Source organism: Eptesicus fuscus, chromosome 2, assembly GCF_027574615.1.
Source record: "Eptesicus fuscus isolate TK198812 chromosome 2, DD_ASM_mEF_20220401, whole genome shotgun sequence".
NCBI classification, from domain to species: Eukaryota; Metazoa; Chordata; class Mammalia; order Chiroptera; family Vespertilionidae; genus Eptesicus; species Eptesicus fuscus.
In genome coordinates this window covers 52250363-52263499 of record NC_072474.1, presented here as the reverse complement: position 1 = coordinate 52263499, position 13137 = coordinate 52250363, and positions in this window count along the sequence as shown.

The window sequence follows — 13137 nt, the reverse complement described above, 5'->3', positions numbered from 1 at the left end:
ATTATTAGAAATAAAACAGCTATAAACATATACTGGTATGCACAAGAATTATATGAACACTAGGGGCCCAGTGCACGAATTCGTGCACCGTGAAAGGAACTGTGGGCCACAAGGCTACGGGAGGCACAGGGGTGGGTCTTGACTCAACCTCTGCAACCCCGCCTGGCCCATCCTACCATGGCCCCTGGCCCCTGTCTGTTGGCAACCCTGCTACCACCGCCGCTGCTCCCATACACTCATGGCACCGGCCCCACTCACACTCGCTGAAGGTATGGAGCGATTGGGGCTGGCACCAGCACTTGGTGGGAGCGAGGCTGGTGCTGTCAGCAGGTGCAAGCAGCAGCTGCTGCCCCAATTGCCCCTCAGGAGAAGAAGGAGGTAGAGAAGCCCAAAGGGACGATTAGGGCCGGCAGCTGCCACTCACATGGGCTAATGGTGTCGTGTGATCAGGACCGGTGCCGGGCACTGACAATGGGTGCGAGCAGCGGCTCCAGCACCAGCTATGGGTGCAAGTGGGGCTGGCACTGGCAGTGGGTGCGAGCACCAGGCAGGACTGTGGCATGTGGGAGCAAAGAATTTTCAATAACCACCAGAGCCTCACTCTGATGACAGCGACCAGCATCCTGCCTTGGTCTGGTCGCCCTGCTCACCTGCTCCACCATCCCATCGCAGCCAACACCAGCCATGTTCTGCACACGCCCCCTGGTGGTCAGTGCACATCATAGTGACCAATTGTTTGGTTGTTCGGTTTTTCGGTTGTTCTGCCATTGGGTCTATTTGCATATTAGCCTTTTATTATATAGGATAATTCTTCATTTTCTGGGATTTTCCCAGGACAATTGCTAGGTTATATGATAGGTGATATTTAGTTTTTCTTTTTTTTTTTTCTTTTTTTAAAGAAATCATCACTGCTTTTCAGAGTGGCTATATCATTTTAAATCCCAACTAGCAATGGACAAATGGTATAATTTCTGCACATGTTCAAGAACTTTTGATACTATAACTAATTTTTATTATAATAACTCTGATGGGTGTGTAGTGATATCACTTTGAGGTTTTCACTTACCTTTCTTTAATGGGTAAATATATTAAATACTAGAGGCCCAGTGCACAAAATTCATGCATGGGAGCGGGGGGGTTGTGTGTGTCCCTCAGCCCAGCCTGCACTCTCTCCAATCTGGGACATTCCTCTCACAATCCAGGACTTCTGGTTCACAACCGCTTGCCTGCCTGCCTGCCTGCCTGCCTGCCTGATTGCCCCTAACTGCTTCTGCCTGCCAGCCTGATCACCCACCTAACCACTCCCTTGCCAGCCTGATCAATGCCTAACTGCTCCACTCCCAGGCCTGGTTCCCCCCAACTGTCCTCCCCTGCAGGCCAGGTCCCTCCCAATTGCCCTCCCCTGCTGACCTGATTGCTCACAACTGCCCTCCCCTGCAGGCCATCTTGTGGCAGCCATCTTGTGTATACATGGGGCAGACATCTTTGACCACATGGGGGCGGCCATCTTGTGTGTTGGAGTGATGGTCAATTTGCGTATTACCTCTTTATTAGATAGGATAACCATAGTTGCTTTGGCTTAGTGGATAGAGCATTGGACCTTGGACTGACGGGTCCTGAGTTCAATTCCAGTCCAGGGCATGAATGTTGGTTGCAGGTTCCCAGTCCCTGTTTGGGGTGTGTGAATGAGGCAACCAATTGATGTGTCTCTCTCACATTGATGTTTCTCACTGTCTCTCTTTTTTCCTTCCACTGTCTGTAAAAATCAATGGAAAAGTATTCGTGGGTGATTAACATCATATATGTAATATATATTTTTATGGTTATTTGTCATATATAAACAGTCTTTGGTGAAGTACCCCTATTTTTTTTTTTGACAATTTTCTAATGCTTTTTAACTATTAAGTTTTGAGAGTTCTTGATTTGTGGTTGGCAAATATAATCTTTCACTCTGTAGTTTGGCTTTTCATTCTTTAAACAAGATTATTCATAGGACAAAATTTTGATGAAGTCCAAAACTTCTACTTTTTAGTAGGTTGCTATCAAACTTTAAGATTTGGGAAACTGTGCTCTGGGCCGCACAATCTCTACAGAAAATAGAAGTAAAATATAACAAGGTAAAGGCAATATGGAATTATATTAAGAAGTAAATATTATTCATTGAAATGTGACTTAGAAGTTTAAAATAGATAGCTAAAGTTAAGCAAATATTAGAATTTAATCTAATAATATGTGGTAAATGAATGATATATTGGTAGAAATGTCAATAACATACTATTTTAATAGTTAAAATCACTTAGTAGGACAAGAAGGATGCCCCCTCCTACAGTGATCTAGAAAGTTAACTTCTTCATGTTGTTATTGAGTGAAGGGTCATTATTTGGCAGACAACGTTAATACATCTGTAAAATAGGGAAGAGACTTTACAAGGAGCATTGTTATATTTGATGATTGAGATCCACAATTGGAGCTTTTTGTGTCCCACAATTTTGTTTTATTAAAAAAAACAATAATCTTTAAAGATGATTTAAAGGAGAACTCTAAATTACAATTGACAAATTTAAGAAATTATTTTGGTGCCCCCATGCTGGAAGCCAGTTCCAGCATGTCATAATTGCAAGAGTTTCATCAAAAGGTTGATGGAACTTGGGGACTCAACAAGGGCTGAGTCACATATGTTATCACCTGCTGGAATGGTTAAAGGCATTTCTCCAAACCTGAAAAGGATGATTGTTTGCTGCCAGACAGCTCAGGGCATCTTAATCTACATGTTATTGCCTTCTACTGGCCAAATACCTGAACAGCTGTAGGCTATTCCCCAATCTGACAATGCTTCTGTAGGAAACCCTACCCTTTGAAGTGTATATGTCCACCTTGCCTTAGGACAATTTGTGTTAATAAAAAGCAAGGGGTCCTGAGACAAGGAGAACTTGGTTTCTTTAGCTATGCTCCTCTGACCCCCAATTCCTTTCAAAATTATCTTTCATCTCTGGACTCTTACTTAAGTTACACAGCCTTTCTCCAGATTGCTAAACCCTTCTTAATGCTAGAACAAGAACCCCGGCACTCCCATATTCTGGATTTGTAAATAATGCTATAGTTTTATATAAAATGCTTAGGAATGGATTAGAAAACCAAGAATTATTCTCTATGAAGTGAGAGCTCAATTTTTTAAATGTCTAATGAATTAAAAACTAAAATAAAATCAATCATCACATTATATAACTCATATAATTTTTAAATCTATCACTACAGAGGAATAAAGTAGAAAATAGTAATTGGGATAAAAAGGTATTTTACTATATATTTTTTCATATTAAAAACAGGGTTTTTCTGCCCTAGCAGGTTTAGCTCAGTGGGCCTGCAGACTGAAGGGTCCCGGATTTGATTCGGTCAAGGGCACATGCCCGGGTTGGAGGCTCAGTCCCCAGTAGGGGGCATGCCAGAGCAGATAATCAATGATTCTCTCTCATCATTGATGTTTCTATCTTTCTCTCCCTCTAGCTTCCTCTCTGAAATCAACACAAATATATTTAAAAACAGGGCTTTTCTAATTTCAGATCCTAATGAAAGGAAAAGTTAACCAGAATTCATTAGGTATGAAAATTAGAAAATGGGCAATTGGGCAACTGTTTGATGTCTTGCATCATATTACACAAACAAGACTGCACATTTATATCAAAGGAGCAAAAGTCCCAAGAACAACTGCTTATAATCACTTTATGATACTTTCTTTTAGTCAAGTATTATAGTACAACTTTATCAAATAGTTTTTATTAGAGGTTAAGAATCTTGGGAAATTTAGACAAACTAAAATATAATTATAGTAATTATATCAACATTCATTAGAAAACATTAAGACATAAGCATTTTTAAATTTACAAAGATACTTGTTTTCCTCTCAGTAATATTAAAAAAGTTAACACTGTAAATAAATGACAGTTATTCACTATAACAGAGGTAGGGAATAGATTTTAATCAAGCTACATCTCATGCCCAGAACAGTACTGTATTTTACCTTGTTTTAAAACCCTACCAGACCGCTGTACCAATTTTTCGGTAATTTCCGAATCTCTGGTGACTCCTAATTTTTGGTACTTTGCCTAGACCTATTTTCTACAATGTCTCCAAGTTCCATCTTATTCTAACCACTTGTTTGCATGTAACTAACATTTTTCTATATCATGGTGATTTTTTCTCTTTAATGCTCAGGAGCCCAGGTATAGGGGACAGTTAGGTTCAGGGCCTCAGGTCTGGTAGGTTTAACTTTGAAGTATTAAACTGGTTAAAATGATTCTTTCTATTACTTGGAGATTGTTGTGACATTATTTCATTCTCTTCTAGATGTAGTTAGTTCCCCTATCATATAGCTTTGTTTTTAAATCCATTGACTATTTTTATTAAAAGTTTGAGCCATCTGGTATTTTCACATCTTTAAAAAACAATACACCTTAAAAATGAAATTAGAACTCCAAAAGATGTGTTGCCTCAGCTTAGTAATTTTACTCTGGGGAATAAGTCTAACAAAAACTGCTATAGAAAATGCTTTTTCTTAGAAAACAATACAACCTTGATATTTACTTTTCTTTAAAGAAGATGACACATATTGTTGGGACTAGACCTCCACAATTTATCTAGAGAAAAAAAACTATGAAATTGTTCAATAGTCAAGAAAGCTCTTTGATAATAATCAAATACTGACAGCTCTGACTGTAGCATATGCTGGAGGTACTTGGAAAATTGTGCTTTTAGTATATCAACTTTGTGTGAATTCATCTTGAAAAGTATCTAAAATAATAAATATTTATACCATGAGTGTATCATCTTTAAGACCAGAATTTAGCTTTCTTGAATAATTCACACTTTATTTTCCATATATTCATCTTTTTTGACTGAATACGCTTAATGTTTTGTTTTTTATTGCTTCATCAGAGACACCACTATAAAAACTAGTTTGTTTGTCTTGAGTTAAGAGAGTAATGATCTCAGGGGATCATAAGATGTGTTCCAGGCTCCAAATGGCCCTCATTGGGCTTTTAAAAATGTTTTATGCACAAGTGGATACAAATGTGTTTACTGATCATTTATATCCAAACACTACAGTAGGTTCAGAGGGGATTAGAAAATAAAGAATAGATATTTACCTTTAATAAACTTATGCAGTATTTTAAAGGATATAAGATTTCAATAGAAGCATAAAACAATACACAAAATATTATTTCATAAAATCACAAATAAACAATGGCCACAGTTGAGAATATGAGGAGACTTGAGCTGAAATCCAGAAAGGAAGGAAAAAACAGAAATATAATTATGACTTTGGGCATCAAAACCATGCAAGTGTATGAATTGCCATGGTAAAGAATGTAGAAAGCATATCAGAAGAAAAATGAAAACCCTTAATAGCTGCTTAAATTAAGAAATGAAGACATAAAGAGTACAGATAAATAGGAGGAATTAAAAAGAATCCTACCTAATTTTAGACAAATATGCAAATTGACCATACCTTCGCTATGCCCGCAATTGGCCAGGAGGCATGGGGGGTGGGACTCGGGGTGGCCGGGGTGGCCGATTGGGCCGGCGGGACACTGAGCTCGCGTAGCCAGCGGCAGCTCGAGCTCAGCGTCTGCGCCATGACTGTGCTGCGGCACAGAAGGGGCCTCTGGGGCAGCGAGCTCACGTCCCACCGGGGACCATCAAAAGCAGGGGAGCTGGGTGCCTGTCCGCTCAAGCACCAGGCCTTTCAGAAGCCTCCGCCACGCCTGAGGCTTCTGAAAGGCCTGATGCACCAGCGGACAGGCACCCAGCTCCCCCATAATCGAAAGCGAAAGCATGTAGGGGACCCTACACGTGCATGATTCAATCATGCACTGGGCCTCTAGTTGGTAAATAGAAAACTTAATATAAAGTCATGAAAACCAATGAAGAATATTTGAAAAAGGAAATAACAATAATATTTCATGCTACAGAGATTTCTACATGAATGGAATTTGGAAATTAGTATTTTGGTGAATAGAGTTTAGGCATCTTTAACTTTTATTAAGTTATTGGAGTGACATGCAACATAAGTATTTAGGAATGAGGATAAGGAAATGTAAGATACATTGCTAAATTTTGCATCTGAACTCAATATTGTCCATCACTATGATGGGGTGTAATCCTATATAATAAAGAGGTAATATGCAAATTGACTACCACACCATCACAAGATGGCAGAGCCCACAGCAGGGGCAGGGCCGGCCGCTCCGCATGCCTGCTACTGGAGTCCCCTCAGCCCCACCAGGGGCCTCAGGTCCTCCTACACCCCCCACTGACTGAGGCTCAAGGAAGCAGGACTGGCTGAGTGGCAGGCAAGCCTCAGATGGCGGCTGCCCAGCTGCCCAGGGCTGGCCTGAGACTCAGAGGCTCAAGTAACCAGGGCCGGCTGAGGCTTGCACTGCCGGCAGTTGCAGCATCAGAGGTGTGATAGGGGCGTTACCTTCCCCTGATTGCCTGAGTGGCCTCCCACCTCTGAGGGCTCCCAGACTGTGAGAGGGGGCAGGCCAGGCTGAGGGATTCCCCCTCCAATGCATGAGTTTTCATGCACCGGGCCTCTAGTGTAAGATAAGGACAGTAACACTAACAGTGTTACCTACAGTAATAGTTGGTTTATTGTAGGAATTGGGTAGTAAATTGAGAAAACAAGAAAAATTATGAAGTGGTTGGTAAGCACTAATGAATCATTTTGCTAGTGAGTGACACACCTTCTAACATCACAATGGCATTTTAAAAAATTAAGCCCTTTGCAAAAACCACAGTTCTCTTAGTTCAAAGTCTCAAGGGTCCATTTTGCTCTTTTGAAAATCTTTTGACATAAAATTTAGTAATCTGTGAGTGTCATAACAGGGTAATAATACATTTTTCTGTGTTCTTGTTCATACATATTTTTATAGATTCTTTTTAATTTTTGAAGAGTAGATTTAGGTAGGCTTATAATTATAAGAGACAAGGTTTGAAAATCTATTAGTTTAAAAAATACTAAATATCATGAGGTCTTTAAAAGAGCAGGAAAGCACTGGGATATAATTCATTTTGTTAGCTGACAAGCAGGTAGCAGACTTTTTGACTGTGAGAAAGAAGAAAGGAAATTTGTTTCTAATATTGCCCTAGATTCTTTTTCTACATGGCTTCTTATTTCTCTGCCATTTTTCACTACCACTTCTAAAATAATTCCATAGTCTAATCATGGTCCTTATCACACCACTTTTCCTACTTACTTTCAGCAGATACCCTTGTCCCATTTTTCCTCACAGAAGTTTCCTGTCTGTATTTGACAGAAATAAGCTTTAATTCTCATGCCCATGGGTTTATAGATCACTATAGTGACCCTAAGGACTAACTGGAATGTGGTGAGTCTTTTTATTTTAATATATGTTTATTTATTTCAGAGGGAAAGGGAAAGGGAAAGAGAGATAGAAGCTTCAATGATGAGAGGGAGTCATTGATTGGCTGCCTCCTGAATGGCCCCCACTGGGGATTGATCCAGCAACCCAGGCATATGCCCTTAACCAAAATTGAACCTGGGACCCTTCAGTCCACAGGCCGATGGTTTATCCACTGAGCCAAACCAGTTAGGGCTGTGGTGTGTCTTAAGGTCTATGTTTGGATTTTGCATTTCTATTTTCTTTGCCATTTCAATTGACCAAAGCAGTTCTCATGGTCAAATCCAAAATCAAATGAGCTTAGAAATATACTGAACCCATACTGGGAGGTAGGAGGGAGTGAATATCTGCTGAACAATCACTTAACAATCAGAGTCCACCCTCTTCTACACAAATATTCCACCTGTCCTCTTGCATGAAAAACAAACAAACCAACAAAAACCCACTAAAAGACTTATCTGTCACAGCAGCAGCAGATTTTAGGACAAGAATCTCATCTGCATCTTGTCCAGGTGCAGATCCTCTTGATCTGAAGATTTAAGGATGGAAGAGACAAGTCATTTACTCTCTACACAGCCAACTTACTAGAGTGAAAGGAGCTAGGATATCCACATTAAATATTTTCACCCACAAGAAAAAGGCTAAGACTCAGAAATAGTTGATAGACCACAAAAATTCTAAATTCCTGCTGGGCAAATGTTGCCAGATGCTGCTACCCAGAGGGTAGATGATGCTCTTTGATTGACTCCAGATTTGCTCCCTGGTGGTGGCTAACCTTCCCCACTGATCTCTACCCCTCTTGCTACTCCCCTCAGGGAGGGTCTTCTTTATCTGTAATCCTCTTTAGCTACTTTTGAAGCAGTACTGCTTGGTGGCTAAGCAGCTTTCTCACTCTGCTTCTTGTCTGTAGAAAGTGGGTGGCTCTCTGGTATTTCTACATTTAAATAGAAGGTCTCATTTGTTCCAGGCTGCTGGTGACTATCTATAATAATAAAAACATAATATGCAAATTGACCGAACGACCAAACAGCAGAACAACCATCCAGACAACCTTATGGGCAACCATGCTATGACATGCACTGGCGCCAGGCCAGCCAAGGCAGGTGGAATGTGATTGGTTGGGGGGGCCTGCCATCACCCTACAATCGCCCCACAGAGGGAGGCCCAGGCCACCAGCCAGCAGGGTGATCGATCGGGGGGGGGGAAGGGGGTTCTGATCACCTCAAAGAGGGAGGCCCAGGCTAGCCAAGCAATAGCACCCCATGCCTGTCGCCCGCAGAGAGAGCTGATTGGGGGGGGGGGGTAGCGCTGCACAGATGGCAAGCAGTGGCAGCGGCGGGGTGGGGCCAGCTGCTGGCAGCCAGGGGAAGGAAAGCCCTGATAGGCCCTGATCTCCAGCCAGGCCTAGGGACCCTACCCAAGGGGTCCTGGATTGCAAGAGGGCACAAGCCGGGTTGAGGGACACTATCCCCATGCACGGATTTTGTGCACTGGGCCTCTAGTGTTAATATAGTTTTCTATAAGCTGTGGGTTTCCAATGTATTTGATACCAGTGACCTACAACTGCCAAAAGGCAGAGCCACAGTTTGAGATTTCTGTTGTTTGTTTGTTTAGACATGCTGCTCTTTCTCTGGAGAGAGAAAGTTACAGCTCTTTTTCTATATCAGGCTTCTGTAGGAACACACCTTTGTCTGATAATTTCGCATGTGCATTCAGGCTACCAATTAACTTATTACTGACCTATTTTTACATTAAAAAAAACCCACACAACACACACAACTTCCCCAAATCTAGTGGCACATAAGAGCAACTATTCTCAATTATAATTCTAATTTATTCTCAACAACTATTTATTCTCACAGGTGTACAGGCTGTCTGGGAGACTCTGCTCCACCTATATCATTTGGAGCTCAGGCCAACGGGGCCAAAGCTATGTGGGGTCCAGTGGTCTTAATGGTGTAGATCAAAAGTTCCCAGGGAGTTCAGGAAAAACACTTGATGCCTCTTAAGACCTGCTTTTGGAACTCAGACTCTGCATCCAATGGCCAAAGCATTTGTCATGTAGCCAAGCCCCAAATCAATGAGGTATAAAATGTACTCCGCTCATAGCAGGACAGAGAATGTAGTGACTATTTGCTGAGCAATGCAGCAAACATTCACACTGCCTAACGTATGTCATGTTCCCAGATTGTCATTCATTTATTTCTGCTATCACAGTGGGATCTTTACTCCTACCATCTTTACTCCAACTATATCCCCACCCTGCCCTTTTAAGGATATCATTGTCATCATGCTATTTTTGTAGTGGTTTCATTACTTTATCTGCCAGAAATTTCAGGCTCAACTCTTACAGTCATTTGGTCGCTTAGGCATAGATAGATAGATAGATAGATAGATAGATAGATGATAGATAGATATCTGCTTGATATCTATATCTATATCTATGTATATATATATTTAAATATATTTTATTGATTTTAGAGAGGAAGGGAGAGGGAGAGAGAGATAGAAACATCAATGATGAGAGAGAATCATTGATTGGCTGCCTCCTGCATGCCTCCTACTGGGGATCGAGCCCGCAACCCAGGCATGTGCCCTTGGCTGGAATCAAACCTGGGACCCTTTAGTCCACAGGCTGATGCTCTATCCATTGAGCCAAACCAGCTAGGGCTATCTGCTTGATATTTTTCAGTGACAGATAAATTGCAATCATTGCCACCAAACCCTAGGGATTATGGGTGTGTACGGAGAAAGTATTAGGATAGATGTTTCTTTTTTCCCCCTCTCTGAACCTGGATGGATGGCAGAATCAGACAGTTATCTCACTATCTATCATGGTGAGGAGCTCTGCTGACTGCTGGCAGGTCTTTGGGGGACTCACCTCTATGCAGTAGTCTCCAATTCCACCAACCATCCTACCTAAGCCTTGAAAGTCTGATAAAACTACCTAAATATGGAACCTTAGGGCCAGGGAGAGGCACTCCAGTCCTGAAAACACTGTGTTTGTAATTGTTCTTGTCGTTTCATGTTTCAAAATAAAAAATCCCCTTATGTTCCCACTATCTCAGTCTTCCTTCTTTTTGTATTAATATGTATCCAAATACATTCAATGCTTCCATGTATTCAGATATCATCTCTGTGGTAATGAATCACAAAATTAAATCTCTTAAGCATGAAGAACATACCTCTATATGCACGCTGGATATTCTTGTCTCAAATTCAGAATGTGTGTAAAATGTGGTCCAGAATTTCAAGCTCATAGCATTTTAACCATATGAAATCAAAGTACCTAACTTCCTTTTCCCTCGATTTCTTTATCTCTGAAATTAAGATAAAACAACCCTTATTTCTGGGGTTATTCTAGAAGCAAATGAGTTGTTACACTTAGTGAATATGCTTATAACAGTGACTGGCATGAGATAAATATACAATAAAATTTATAATCATTATCACTATTATCTTCTATTCACTCTGTGTTAGCGTAAGATGAGTAAGCTTTCATAAAACCAACCTCATAAACAGAGTCAATTTACACATGAAAAAGTTCATATCTCACTTAATTCAGCATGTGATGAGGATTGGATGGCATTCTAGGTTGCCTATACTCATAAAGGGACTCAGGGATCTCCAGCCCCAAAGTGGTTCAGTCAGCTCAGCTCTAGATTTCCATGGCCATCAAGGTGAGGAAAGAAAGATCCAGAGAGTTTCCCACCATAAGTTATGTTTTCCCAGGAGGGACACATATTTCTGCTCATTGCTCATTTGCAAGGAGTCCTTATATGATCTTACCTTATAGCAAGAGACATGAGCAACATAGATTTGCTGAGCATTGAATGGCTGTGTCCCCACAAAGACATCACCTTTTACTCAGAAAGCCAAGATGGGAATCTGGAACTTATTTCTGGCTTTCCCCCTCCCTCTTCAGTTATACATTTGCTTTAACTAAGTTCTCTTATCTCCCTCCCTCTAATGTCTCTGAAATGAGCTTCCTCATCTCTACTAATGCTTCTCCTCCAGTGGACATGGACCCTGACCTAGCATGCTTTCTGACCTGTCTGATCCCAGGTATCTGCCTTATAATCTACCCTCTTCAGTATTTTCAGAATTACTATTAGGAAAATATGACTACGACGTTTCGTTGCACAAAAGAGTCCTGTGTTCTTACATTTTCCATGTTTGGAGCAGTGTCCTTGGGACATTGATGGCTTAGCAAGAGAGCAAAGAAAACAATGTAGGATTGTACCAGCAATTACATTCTCTGGCCTGCAAGTGATACCTCTTGATGTCCACTCTCACCTCATTAGTCAAAACTGCCTTAAAAGGCCCTTGACAACCTAAATATATTAAATCTCCTGGCCTACTTTCTGTTCAGTTTTATCATGACCTCTGTATCCCAGTCTTTATTTATTTATTTATTTATTTATTTTTTATTGCAACAGATATTTATTATATACATTTCCATATGGATAATCATGCTTTACTCATATTCTTTTCATGCTTTACTCATATTCTTGTCTCCTCAAATCTGTTTCCATCTTATCTAATACCAGAAAAATACTTCTTTAAGAAGTACTCAAATATCCATTGCATACCCACCCAAAGCTAAATTAATCCCACAGCATGTTGTTCACCTCCTGGCACAGTGTTAATACCTGAATTACTATAGCTTTTGATTAATCTATCCTACATTATATGGTGTTAGCCATATATGGGTGAAGAACTGGTAAAATTCATCTTTGTATCCCAATAGTTGGAACAAATGATGTACTTAAATTTGTGAATTTACCTAAAAGTTTGGCAATAATTTTACAGAATAAATGCTTGAAGTGCTAATTCTGAAGCTTTTCCACTATTAGGCTTTTACTCCGTAAATCACTACCATATAAGTAAACTGTGGCAGTTACATTGGCTCAGGCTATTCAATACCCATCTCAACCTCTTTCTAATATGCTCTCTGATGATGCAACTGCTGAATTACTAAAGCAAAACAAAACAAGAACATGGGATTCTTGTGATTAAGAGTCCTTAAGTAAAACACACTTGAATGACTCTTGAATTCAAAACTGAATTAAGTGGAGAGAAAAGCAGTGTACAAGGCATCTATGTGCAAGACTCTGTGTGTGTGTGTGTGTGTGTGTGTGTGTGTTCATGCAATGTAGCATAGGTACTGTGGTTATGAAGCAAGCAACTGTAATAACAAATACCTGATTTAGCAGGAAGTTTCCTGATTATGGCAAGAAAAACAGTCCTCTTGAAAGCCCAGTTCTATTGTTGGCTTGGAACTTATTCTTGAGATCTTAACCTAAAGGTTGTTTCTATTACTTGCCAACAATTCAGTAAGAAATTACATTCATTAAAATACATTTCTTCTGCATAAGCTAGCTTGAATAGTTTCTGTCTTTGTTAATAAACCCAAACTGATATCACAATCTGTGAATGGTAATACCTCTAAAAGAAATGGGCATCTGCTATTGAATACCTGACCTAGTTGTTTTCAAAGACAATGAGGATCCTGCTAACATCAGAGCACAGAACACTGTTATTTCATCATGCTATATCAAAGCAGCAGATTAAATGATTATCTCTCTCCTGGGAGAAAGTGTTTATTGACGGAAAGTATTTGGTGAGCTGATTAGCTGCTAAAATACACCCTTATGACAAAAATCAAGAATGCGTGGATTCTGGATGAGTGAACTGCTTCAGCTATTCGAGAGAG